Source organism: Centropristis striata, chromosome 2, assembly GCF_030273125.1.
Source record: "Centropristis striata isolate RG_2023a ecotype Rhode Island chromosome 2, C.striata_1.0, whole genome shotgun sequence".
Taxonomy (NCBI): Eukaryota; Metazoa; Chordata; class Actinopteri; order Perciformes; family Serranidae; genus Centropristis; species Centropristis striata.
In genome coordinates this window covers 28,104,499-28,118,201 of record NC_081518.1, presented here as the reverse complement: position 1 = coordinate 28,118,201, position 13,703 = coordinate 28,104,499, and positions in this window count along the sequence as shown.

The following is a 13,703-nucleotide window of genomic DNA, read 5'->3' as shown; positions in this document are numbered from 1 at the left end:
AATCCCTAACAAAAATAAAAGATGTAGAGAATCCGGAGAAATTCCTACATGTAAGGAGCAAGGCTAAAAACCAAGATTGGATACCCATGACCTTTGACCCCTCAAATGGCACTGCATTAAAAACCAACCTGATTGTATTAAAGATATTACTACATGGGCTCAGGAAGAAAACAACTGTCAAGAAACAGAGTTCATTGCTGCTTCTAGAAACGTTGGTTAAGACTCAACCATGCACACATATCAACAACATCCATAAACGCCGCCCACTTCTCTGGGCCCCAGCTCATCTGAAATGAACTGATTATAACATGGTCTGATGAGCCTGCATTTCCCGTAGTTGCAAATCATGGACATCGTGCTAATTTCAGTGGACGATTCTGAGACACATTCTGCAGGGTTTTAAAGAAAAACAGTGCAGAACCTAGACCGGCCCCCTGCAGCCCATACCTGCCCCCCATACCTGCCCCCCACTGAAAATTGTGGTGCATTATGAAGCTCAAAATAGGCGAACGGAGACCCCTGTTGAAGTCGTCTAGCAGCAAGAATGGGAAAGAATTTGACTTTAATTTCAACAATTTGTGTCCTCACATACTAAGTGTTGTTGAAATAAAAGCTAATGTATCACTGTGGTGAACACGCCCCATCACAACTTTTTTGGAAGTTGTTGCAGGAATCACATTCTGTATATGTCTAAATTTACGATTTAAGAATAAATATATTGTAAACTATTTTGCTAATTATCATACTTTTTAAAAATATATATATTTCTTTTCTTGGAATAGTGGTTGAACATAGTTATTTCAACAAGAAATAAAAGCACTCAAACCATGTAATAAAAACTGTAGAGGAATTTTGCTCAATGGAGGAATTGAAGGTTGGTAGCGATTCATGGTGGCACTCAGGACAGATGTTGTGGGCTGGGCTGTTGTTGTTGTTGTTGTTGTTGTTGTTGTTGTGGTTGGTGCAGCTGTGGTTGTTGTTGTTGTTGTTGATGGTGGTGCAGCTGTTGTGGTTGTAGTCGTCATTGAGGATGCAGCTGTAGTTGTTGTACCTGCTGCATTAGATGGACCTGAGACAGATGCAGTTTCAGTTGTGGGTTGAGCTATGGCTGTAGATGAAGATGTTGCAGAATATGCAGCCTCTGCGTTTGTTGTTGCAGCTGGAGTTGTTGCTGTTGTTAATGCTGCAGCTGTGGTTGATAAAGTTGTAGCTCTTTGTGCAGCGGTAGTTGTTGCAGGTGTATCTGTTGCTGCAGCTGTGGTTGCTGGAGTAACAACTGTTGGTGTAGCTGTTGTTGTTGTTGTAGTAGTGGTACCGGTTGCTGCAGTTTCAGATGTTGCTGCAGCTGTGGTTGTTGTTGAAGGTGAACTTGTTGCTGTTATGATTGCTGCAGCTGTGGTTGTTAAAGTTGTAGCTCGTTGTGCAGCGGTAGTTGTTGCAGATGTATCTGTTGCTGCAGCTGTGGTTGTTGTTGCAGGTGTTGTGGTAGTTGTTTCAGGTGAACTTGTTGCTGTAGTGATTGCTGCAGCTGTCGTTGTTGCTGAAGATGAACTTGTTGCTGTGGTAATTGCTGCAGCTGTGGTTGTTGTTGTTTCAGGTGAACTTGTTGCTGTTGGGATTGCTGCAGCTGTGGTTGTTGCTGAAGGTGAACTCGTTGCTGTGGTGATTGCTGCAGCTGTGGTTGTTGTTGCAGGTGAACTTGTTGCTGTTGTGATTGCTGCAACTGTGGTTGTTGTTGTTGCAGGTGAACGTGTTGCTGTTGTGATTGCTGCAGCTGTGGTTGCTTCATCTGTAGTGGTTGCTGAAGTTTCAGATGTTGCTGCAGCGGCAGCTGTGGTTGCTGTTGTTGGTGCAGCTGCTGTTGTTGGTTCAGTTGGAGTTGTTGCATCAGTTGTTGTTGCAGCTCTGGTTGAATTGGTATTCAAGGGCAGCGAGGATACAGTGGAATTGGTAGTTATGTCACGTCTGTGCCTTGCACCTATTGAGGGATTTTTGAACGTGTAGGAGCCATCCGAATAGGAGACAGTAATGTGCTCAGTGGGGAAGTCCTCCACTATGAGTTCAAAAGCTGAACTCCTTCCAATGTGACGAGTGGAGGTATATGACAGGGTGCAGGAGTTCTGGCAGAATAAGTAAAGACCATTATTTTCAACAAATAAATGGCTCCATCACTATCTTGGCAAACGTCATATCATATCTCTGCAAATGTAGTTCCTCTTGCGATCATTATCTCAAATATGTCTGCTGTCTGTTCCTAATCTAAGCACCGGGACGATATAGGCATTGATACTTTTGGCAACAGACTCTTGGATTAAACTGAGAATTTTGATATCTCTGGCCAAAGTTAAAACTATTTTAAATTATATAATACATCATCAAAATATGTTTCCCATTATCTTCCAAATCTTTCTTTTCTTGGTCATTTTTGTTTTAGCCCTGAATGTGACTGACCGATCACAGCCTTTCTGAAGAAACAGATTGTACACTCAGTTAATTATCTTAAAATACCAAAAGGCAGGTGTGGTTTAACATTTAATAAGAACAATTTATTTTAGTGTGGTGTATAATGTTATGCTGATTATGCAGCACATCCTGTGTATCTCTTTTCACTTCATCGACACTTCCAATGGCTGTCGTTAAACAGTTATTTAATTGCTATTTACATTTGCCTGTAAAGGAAAATGTGTCTTTTACCTCATCCAAGGAGAAACCCTCAGGTTGGTAGCACAAACTGCACTCAGATGCCGCAGATGATCCGAACCTGCACCTGACTTGGTCACCGTCATGATCAAACACCGGCAGGCTGAATTTCCTTGGGCAGTTCGAGGTTATTCTATGAGAAAAATCAGGAATCTATTTTTGAATGCAGTTCGGCTGGGTGCACGTTTTATTGGTTGTGTATCAGCAAACAAATGTCAGTAACACATATAAACATTACTTAACAAACCTTATAAAGCTAAAACTTGCAACAAAAAAATAATACTACAACCTTGGAGAGTACATCTTTAGCAGCAAACTTTAGATTTAAAACAACAACAACAAGGAACTTGCATTTTGTGTTTGATGACCCCTGTGGACAAAAGCTGTAGTATTTACATAAGCACCAACGCCTTGCGTCGTCAAGATCTCGATCTGGCTGCACCTACCTTTGTTTTGTAAACACAACTTATATTTAAAACTATTTTTCTTGGGTAACGCTTTATATTAGGGTCCTTGTAATAACCATTAATTAACAAGTAATAAGGCCCTTGTAAGTCCTTACAAGATGCTTATTAACATTATTGTGTGTTTATAAGCTTATATAAGTGTTAATAATGGCATTACAAACACCCATGACCCACCCATTATGTCTTTGCCATGCCTTTATTAATCTTATTTTGTTTGCTTATTGATATTAAAATATACTTTATTGCTCATCTATTATAAGTTAACTATAAGTTAACTATGCTTTTTGCAACTACCGGATCTAAAGCGAGAACAATGCCTTATTACTTGTTAATCAATGGTTATTAAGGACCTTATTATAAAGCGTAACCTTTCTTTGCATAGTAGTGAGGTGATGTATATGTTTATGGCTATGATTTTAACTATTGATATATTGATGTAAAACCATGTTACGCAACTTATTTGCTAAATATAAAAGACGTTTTTTACAACCCTGTATCTTTAAAATAAATTGAGACATTGTCTGAAATGTAAATAAAACAGAATGCAATGCATTACTACTGTTTTACTATTCTGTTAAATATAAAACTGTCCAAAGACAATATATTTTGAGTTAAAAATGATGAAACATTGATTTTATTAAGTTTACCACATCATCCCAAATTTTGGGGGAATTGAGGTTGTACATACAGGTCGAGGAGGAAGAGGGACAATTCAGGATCAGTTTTAAGTCTTTTCAAATCCCACAATTCAATCACTGGCCCTTTCAGTTTTCTATTTTTCCCGATGATTGTTATACTTTTTCCTTTTAACTTGCTAACGTTCTACTGACTGGCAAACTTTGTATGCTGGTGAAATGTCAACACCGGCTCTTCTGGTGTTTAATAATAACTATAGGATGCCACAGAAAGGAGTTCTTATACCCGGAAGTAAGTTAGCATGTTAGCTTTCTGGGGTCTAACCTCGAGCTGGAGAGATGTTCATGTTTTGTTGTGCAACTTAATACACGTTAGTAAATACCCCCACATGTGAGTTTTTGAGTTTTTACGTGTCCTTTAAAAGCTGCTAACAAGTCCACCTCACGGCTTCTAGTCATGTTTTTCAAAGCTATTGCAAACTCTTATAGATTGTAAATTATGTTAATAAACTATTCATAAGGCTACGTTTTGGCTAGCTGGTCAACCAGCTGGTTAGCCTGTCGGACAGTGTCTGGAGCTAATGGTAGTGACGTAGAAATCAGGCAACCGTGGTGTAGTTCTCTTTAGCATAACGTTAGCTTTTTTACTTCTGTCAGCTGCATTAATTACCATAATAAAAGTGGTGTTCATCTGTGAAGATTATCCTGCTGAACAAAACATGCCAGCATCAGAAATGTGTGTTTGCCACAAAACTTATTTTCTGCAATGATCCAAAATCCCAGAGAAGAATTCTTAATAGACTCAATGGCGATACTACTTCCTGGTTGGCCTACAAAAATACGTAATTTAATATGCTCTGTATATAGAAATAGTCAATCTTCTCATTGATTCTCTGCAATGTTTAATTTCTCTGCACATATTTACATTTCCCTGCACATGCTTAATTTATATGCATATTATTTAATTTCCTGCAAATGTTTAATATTTTAGCAAAGGTTTTAATTTAAATTCAGATTTAGATCTATCTGATGTCTGCTTGTTTGCTTAAGTAGGACATATAGAGGCATCCGAATTACATTTCATAACAAGTTGAAAACTTGTTGTAAAGTGTCACTTTCAAAACAGCCCAGGAGACAAATGAATCATGTTGGTCATTACCGGAGCGGAGGAAAATTGGTGATGGTTGGAGATCTGTTAGATTCACCAGTATCGGACCGGGTTCCCAGGTCGATATGAACCCCCATACTCCAACGAGCTCGAGAAGCTTGAGTGTTTGGGTACCAGTATCCTACACCATAGTAATGGCCAACGCTGGTAGGATATCTGCATGGAAAAACGTTTTAAGGTGATGTTAGTGCTAAAAATGTTTTCGCTGATTATAGTGTTTGCTTATGCTACTTGTATCTTACCTAATCTGAAAGGGTTGGTTGCCGTATATTTTTCGCTGGCTCACTACCTCACGATGGCACCAGGTGTAATGAAGAGAATTGTGAGATATGGTCGTAACGCTGCTTTGGGTTTGGCTACCACAGTTCCCATTGTAACAGCTGAAGGAATTCTGGGTGCAGTAATAATTGGTTTGCTTGTTGCGAATCTCCACCTGTAAAAATGTAAGATAAAACACAATTATGTAAAAAATGAAAATCGGAATATTCGTCACTATTTGCTGTGTTGATCTTATTATTAATATGTTTTCCTTGTAACTGACAAGAGGAACAGGTTTGTTGTTTGGAGTAGCAACACTAGGCGTGTAATGCACTCGCTCTGAACATTATCACGAGATGGAAAGAATGAGCAATAAAAATAACAATTGGCAGTGTAATTGCAATTTTAAATGCCAAAACTCCTGTTTGAGCTCCATATTAGAATGCTTAATCTGACTTCCTTTAAATCCATGTTTAAATTGCCTCCACACATTTCAGTTAAACACATTTTCCACCTTGTATCTTTTATTGCCTGATATTTATATATCTGTTTTCTGTCTATTCATTTTGTTTTACAATAGTTTGTCAGCTTTTATATTGTGTTCTGTTTGTTTTTATAGTATTACCTTTGTGCCTTTGTTCATAAAATGTGCTATACAAATAAACTAGCCTTGCCCCACCACAAAGAGGATTTTAACCTCTTGAAAAACTGGTAAACAGCACAGCTTTCCTCTCAGAATCACCTGATTGGATCATTCATTCATTCTCCTTAACAGCTTATCTAAACTTGGGTCTTAGGGGGCCGGAGCCGATGCCAGCTGACTTTGGGCGAGAGGTGGGGTTCTCAAGACTATCACAGGGCTGACACATAGAAACAGACAACCATTCACACTCTCATTCACTCCTATGGGCAATTTAGAGTCACCAATTTAACCTAAGCTGCATGTTTTTGGACTGTGGAAGGAAGCTGGAGGACCCACCACTGACAGATGACCAACTTAAATGCACTGAAACACACAGTGATATAAATTACAGATTTATCTGGTTTATATGATGAGAAAAAACACATCACAACAAAATATGTAAAACAAAAGTTGAATCGGGTTTTTTTTGTTGGTTGTTTTTACTTCTGATGCAGAACAGGTACAATTTAGTAAATCTACTCCCCATGCTGTCAGTAATATCTTAATCTTGAGCTGCCAGATCCAGTTAACTTGCAGGTAAAAATTGTTGGATTTTCACAGCACATAGGTCAAATAGTCTTTACCTTCAATACCTTCAAATTGAACTTACCGCATACGTCCCGTCTGAATTCTGGTCTTTTGGGGTGAAGGTCACTGATCCACCGGAATAATCGAAATAACGACGCCATGCAAATGCACTTGAGACCAGAAGCAGCAGCTGCAGCTGCAGTGCCAGCGTGAGAGAGGCCATGGTCCCTAAGATGCTGCCTCCTCCTTTGTGCTCGCTCTTCATACAATGGTTCTTATATACTTAAAGGAAATAAAGTTTTTGATAGGGAAGTTGCTCTTAGTAAACATGATGACAAGCCAAGGAATGACTGACATGTACCTATTGAATTACTTTGCTTCCCATCAGGACATGACGAGCGGCCAGTTTGGCCGGTTAACATGCAGAAATGCAGCTGTAATAGATATTCAGTTATTGTAAGCAGGAAAAAGAATACAGATTGCCACAAGATCCACACAGTGAAAGACATCATTGTTGTGAAAATATAATCAACAAATGAATGGCATTATTATTATTATTATTATTATTATCATTATTATTATTATGTGTTAAACTGACAAACTATCAGTGGATGTTAACAGAGAAAGATAAGGAGATGCCACCAGTAACAATATTATGTGTCTCTCGACTTTCAGACTCCTCTGCATCATCTCACATGCAGGTATCTGATATAACTGTGTGTCCCTGGTCTGAACTTTCAATTCTTCCTTTATAAAAACCAGTTTTTGTCATGGATGTCACGTGGAGAGGAGAGCAGAACACCAACTGAGCTGCATCTGAACAGAGGCATATAGTTTGGATTGATTGGTTATTATTTAACCCTATAAAGCCAAGTGTATCATATTTGATACAGAAGTTTTTGAGACCTATACATCATCAGTGTGATATTTTTTTCCTGAAAAACCTGATGTATACATGTGTACAAAAAACTGAGCAACAAATTGCACAAAAATACAAGATATAGCAAAAATGATACGCAGGTTCCACTGGTGGATCAGTCATTGCTGCGTGAAAACTTCATATCAGCAGATGTATGATGTTGTGTTATATGGAAAAAATATTTTGCATGTTTGAGGAAAATGTTAAAAGAAAGTAAAGCCTTAAAAGGTTAAAAATGTTGGGTTTTATATGTTTTTGTTAGTTCAAGAAAAACAAACTGTGAGCAACAAATTGCACAAAAAGAACTGATGTATCAAATATGATACAAATTAGAATCATATATCCCTATTGTTTCTGGATTTTTTTTTAAATTATCTGTCAGCAGGTTCAATAAACACTCAAGTTTAAAAAAAAAAAAATCTGTTATTCTATTATTTAATGGTTCAGGCTTTATAGGGTTAATCTAACAACTTTTTTCAATTTAGTGTGAAGATTAGTTTACTTTGAATAATTGTTTATTTTAAAGACCTCTGAAGTCCAATCCCCACTGGACTCATTTTTACAAGCATTTTTTAAAAACTGATCTCACAATATTATGTGAAATGACCACGACTTATTAACACCAAATTTCTGGAAACAATGGCAATGTGAAGTCAATGGGGATCCTTTTTGTGCTGGGTACACGTATTCTCTGGTTTAACAACACCACTCTGTGACATAGTATTAAGTAGGGCGGGAAGGAGGGGAGGTGGATGGGTTGAACAAACGGCAAACTTTCACCCAGGAGAATGGGGTTTGTGTCCCATGTGAAAACCAAAGTAAATAAAGTAAAGTAAATTACTTTTTTACATAACTAATGTTCTTTAAGTAACTTCCTTGGCTCATGCGTTATGAATCAAGTTTTTCTTTACGTATCTATGTTACGCAACCTCTGTGGCTCACTTCAACCTTATTTATTTACTTTTTAAAATGTCTTTTATAACGCCTAACCAGGAAGGTTTTTGCCCTAAAGGTCAGTGGGTAGCCTCAATTCACAGAAACTGCAGCTTTTCTTTTTTTTTTTTTTTTTACAACCGTGAACCTTAAAGGTGTATGTGCACCTGAGGCCATTCTTTAGAGAGTTTCTGGAATGCATGTCTCAACTTTATGAGGTAAATATAACTTAATTAATCCTATAAATGAACCCATTTTGAAAATTCTTACCTATTTTTTAATTTTCTCCCCCCTTTCTAGATCACCCTTTTTACAGCCTGTAAAAATGTGTATGCAGACAAACTGCTGAACATCTTGGATCCTAAAAAGCAGCTAGTGAGGTACAGTGTGCTTTTTATGTATGTATAATGACATGGGTGCTATTTTTAGAACGCTCTGCTGTTTCACAAAATCACATGAAATGACCACAACTTCTTTCATGTAATTCTGGGAGATCAGGTTGCACAATTCACATCAATTTACATGCTGTAAATGAGTTCAAATCACAAATACAGTGGGACATTTGTGTGATTAAACAGCCACCCGTGCAGAAAACACTTCACTAAACGTGACAGAAAACACGCCCAGTGGGGATTGCAAAGTCGACTGTATACTTGCTCACACGTCTCGCTCCCAGTAGGGATTGCCAGTAAAGCAAAATGTGGCAATGTTTTTCTCTTTTCTCGTTCTTGAGAATTGTTGAAATTGCCCCAGTGAGTATTAGCCTAAAATATTTTGTATTATATTATCTGCTTGCATTGTAGAAGCTAATGTGTGTTTGCAGGGTTTTTTTAAAATTGATTTTATAACAATAAATCATGTGATGAAGTGATAATCTGTGAAGCTGTTGTTGTCTTTTGTTTTCCTCCTCCAGACTGAGTTGATGCCAGGATGCTTGTGTCACGTACACATGCCAGGAGTGGAAAGTTTCATAAGCTCAGTTGAAAGATATGTAGTCCCACACAATGACACAAAGAATGTCTTTTATTTCTTGTAAAAAAAATTGTTTTTCCAATGCACTAAATCTGAGCCTGACCCCGTGAAAATCTGCTGCATGCATCAGTGCACATCCGTCTATATATTTTATTCTTAAACTGCCCTTTTGCTTATTTAGCATTTCTGCAAGTGCCATGGACACCGTGCCGGGAAGGCAGCTCAAGATTAACATATTACTGACAGCATGGGGAGTACATTTACTAAACTGTACCTTTTCTGCATCAGAAGTCAAAAAACTATTCAGCCTATATTATATATTTTGTTGTCATGTATTTTATACATTATATAAACCAGATAAATCTGTAATTTAAATCAAGGTAACTCGTTCATTTGGTCACCTGTCAGTGGCGTCTTATCTTCCCTGCATCAGCATTTTGCTTGTCTGCCAAAAGCTGACAATCCAGTTTTAAGCCACATTTTTACAAGATACTTTGTAGATCTTGATTATTTCTTTTTACCTGCATAAGGGATTTTAATCATCGGACATCTGGATCTTAACTTATCAGGGAAACAAGCTGAGCAAACGTTATCAGCAGCTCGGCTATCAGCCTCTCCAGGACGTCCTGTGTGCACCAAACTGCATCACAGAATCACTGATTTTTAACGTGAAACTATGTCATTCAGTGTTTTTACTGGTTTTAATGAGCAGGAGTGTTTGTTTTGGAGAGGAGGAGATCTCTGTGGAGAATTATGCTTCTGCTAAAAATCCTCCTGAACAATAATTTAAAAAACCTAACCAGGAGTAAAATGCAATGACAGTACTTCACGATGTCTCCTGCAGAAAATATATATTTAAATAAAAAAATTGAGGTACTTTCCCTTTACTTTATTAGTTGTATTCAATTCAACTACATGTCAGAGGTAGCCTGGCTAATGCCAGACTATATCACAAATGAGATCATAGCTAAACCTCCTCCAGCTGTAACGTTAAAATGCATGTCAAAGTATTCATAATGTTCAAATAATCTGACAATTCTCTGGACGGGATCTTACTTTAATTCTTAAAGCACATTTTGGTGTGAATAGTTGGTAGTTTTACTCTTGAATGTGAGCCCTTTACTCATAACAAAGTACTCTTATAGAGCAGTACTGCAGCTTTTACTTGTTGTAAAAAACAGTGAGTGATGTCAGCTGTGACGGAGTGGTTAAGTACTTTCAGGTTAATCTTCCAGTAAGTCTCATCTCTGTTTGATGCTGTCACATTCTTGCTTGACACCTTAGTGTCACATGAACGATCCGTTCTGGGAAGCAGTCGCAGTCTTAACGCCTCGTTAAGAGGCTGTGAGCATCTGATGATGATTTGTAGATAAGTGTTTGAAGATGAACAAAACAAATACTTTTCATTTTACATTCTGCCTTTTCTGACAGATGGAGAACTCAGATAGCAGTCAGCAGAGCTGGACCGGGACAAAAAGCAGCACTGGCATTTTTACCCTAACCGCCCACACATATCATATATATTTACTAACTACTAAAGTGCATGTCATACAACTAAACATGAACATCTCTTAAGCTCATGTTAACCATTTCAGCTTCTTTTTTTTTCTTTCTTTATTGCACGATTTTGTAACCCATTTTTTATTTATCACCCAATTTGTCCTACGTCATGACCCTGGGGGTGCTACCTGGGAGGATTCCCATAAGGCACCCCGACCGACCCGAGGCTCTATAGCGACCAGGATCAATGCAGGTTTTTGTAAGGGGATCCTCGGGGGACACAGGGAGAACATGCAAACTCCACACACCTTTTGCCGACACTGACCAGCGCTACTTACGCCAGAGACATGGAGTTGGGGACACGCCTCCAACGCCCATAGCGTCCTGGCGGGATTCGAACCCAGGACCTTCTAGCTGTGAGGCGAGAGCGCTATCAACTGCGCCACCGTGCCCCCCCTTTATTTCAGCTTCTAACGCTCTTCCATAGCTCAGCACACAGTGATCAACCGTGAATCCATGAAAATCGTGGAGTTCATCAAATACCTTGGACTCATCTTGGACAATAAACTGAACTTAGATCATCACACCACTGACACACACAAACACCGCCAACAAAGACTCTCTGCCATCCGCAAACTTAAAGCACTCTCTGTAGCCTCCCAACTTCTGTTATTACTTTACAAAAGCATAGTTCAACCCGTCATCCTCTGCTTCTTTAACATGTTAACCACCTCAAATAGGAACACACTAGCACGCATTACACATCACACCTCAAAAATCATTGGTCTCCCTACCCCAAATCTCTCTGACCTCAACAATACAGCCATCACACGGAGAGCTTTCAGCATAGCAAACAACCCCAGCAACCCCCTGAACTCATCATTTGCGCTGTTACCATCTGGCAGCAGCTACAGGACCGTGGCCTGTAAACGCACTCACTACAGCAGAAGTTTTGTATCCTCTGCTGCATCAGCTCTAAACAAACCACGGTTACCCCTGTAACCACCAGTGTCTGTCTGTCTGTCCGTCTATCTATTCTGTGGTGGATCCTCTTACCACTTCAATGTGCTCTTATTTTGAAGGCTATATGTGCTGCTGCTAAACATGTAAGTTAGTTGAGAGCATGTGGGAGCATACGCTTGTTGTTGTTATTCTTGTTTAGTAACAGTATTGAAATATATATAAAAAATTTGCAGAATATTTCCAATAAAATAAAAACAATAAACATTCCACTCATTGGTTCCTACAGAACAGGGGGGATCATCTCTGTATGGCTGTGTGCACATGGCCTATGAGTGATTTATCTTTTTGATACTGCAGCCATCAAATTTCAGGAATTTGTTGAGGGTTTTTTTATTTGTTTTTGTTTTTCACAAATCAATTACTACCTGCAAAGATTGATAGAAAAACATGAAGGATATTGAAGCAAATTGCAGTGTTTCTGAATAATTTTTGTTACATATACTTGATTATATAGGATTTATGAAACTCCAAGCTCTATGTAAACTCCCTGTTGTTGGTGTTTTTAACATCAGCGTGCCAGGAGAGATGAGGTTTTGTTATGTGTGAGAGAGTTGTTTTTTGGTCCAACAAGCTTTGAACCACATGGTAATGTTCCCGTAACAGGTGCAGCACAGGTGAATGTAGATCACATTTCAAGGTGTGCGAAGTGTTCCTGTCAAGCTGACGGGAAAACATCAATAACGCCTCAGAATGAAGACAAAGACTCATTGTCCTCTGTGGCTGTTTGTTTATGTAAGTTAGTATTTTGTAGCCGAGTCAATTAAAAACAAGATATAAGTCATATGCAGGGGAAAACATCAAGAAATAATTTGCAAATGCAAAATTTGTGGACAACTTAACATTAATATATACTTGTTAACGAAGACAAAAATAAAGAATTTCATTAAATCGTCTTTGTCACAGTGGATAAGACGAAACTCTGATCGAGGATGATTAATTTTCACCTGAAAAATGTATTAATTAGGCTAATTATCTTGTGGGTTTCTTTCTATTAAGCGATGACTCTAAGCTCAAAGTTTGTAGAACAGCTCAGCGCCAGCAGAGATTTGTGATGTCTGTCAGTCAACACCTGTTGGATAAGAGTGTCGCAAGCCTAAAGTATGTGGAAGAGCAAGAATTTCATATCACTGGGTGGCAACAGACATTGTTTTGGCTCCCAAACAAATAGGTCACATTACTTTTACTGTAAATGAAACTCCGGGAAATAGTTCGCAAATCTGTACAGATAGCTCAAAGAAGTGGTGCTTTGTTACTGTGCAAAGTCAATAGGTATTCAGGGAAATTGACATTAAAAATTGTGTTTATTTATATTTATAATATATACTCTTGTATGTGCTTGTTTTGCCTCTTTTTGTAGAAATGTGCCTTTTTGTATCATTTTTTTGTAATTTTGAGTTTCTTTTTAGTTTTATTCCTTGTCATAGACATTCCAAGTCTCTCTCTGGGCTGTTTATGTTTCTTTGTAGCTGTTTTGTGGTTGTTTTATCACTTTTCATAGCTAAGTCTCTGTAGGCTCTTTGTAGACTTTTTTTTTAAATCTTTTTGCATTTTTTTGGGCCTGTTTGTAATCCCCTTGTGCCTCTCTGTTGCTGTTTTATGTTTCTTTTTGTCTCTTTGTGACTTTTCTTTTGTCTCTGTGTCTGGTAGGGCCGTTCACTAATCCATCCATGAGCAACACACTAAATAGCTAAATATTGTGACATACATACATACCAAAACCTGCTCATTTATATTATATTCCTCTTTATATAGAATTGGGGGTTGTGTGCAGTGGGTTTTTAGGGGGAGATAGCAGGTCAACAGTAGATGTCAAGCGGACGTGGTGTTCATCAATGGAAGGCTGGAACCTTAATTTGATATGCAGCTCAGCACTGTTTCAAGTTTTTCTGGTCATAAATCATTTAACTAATTAATTAAA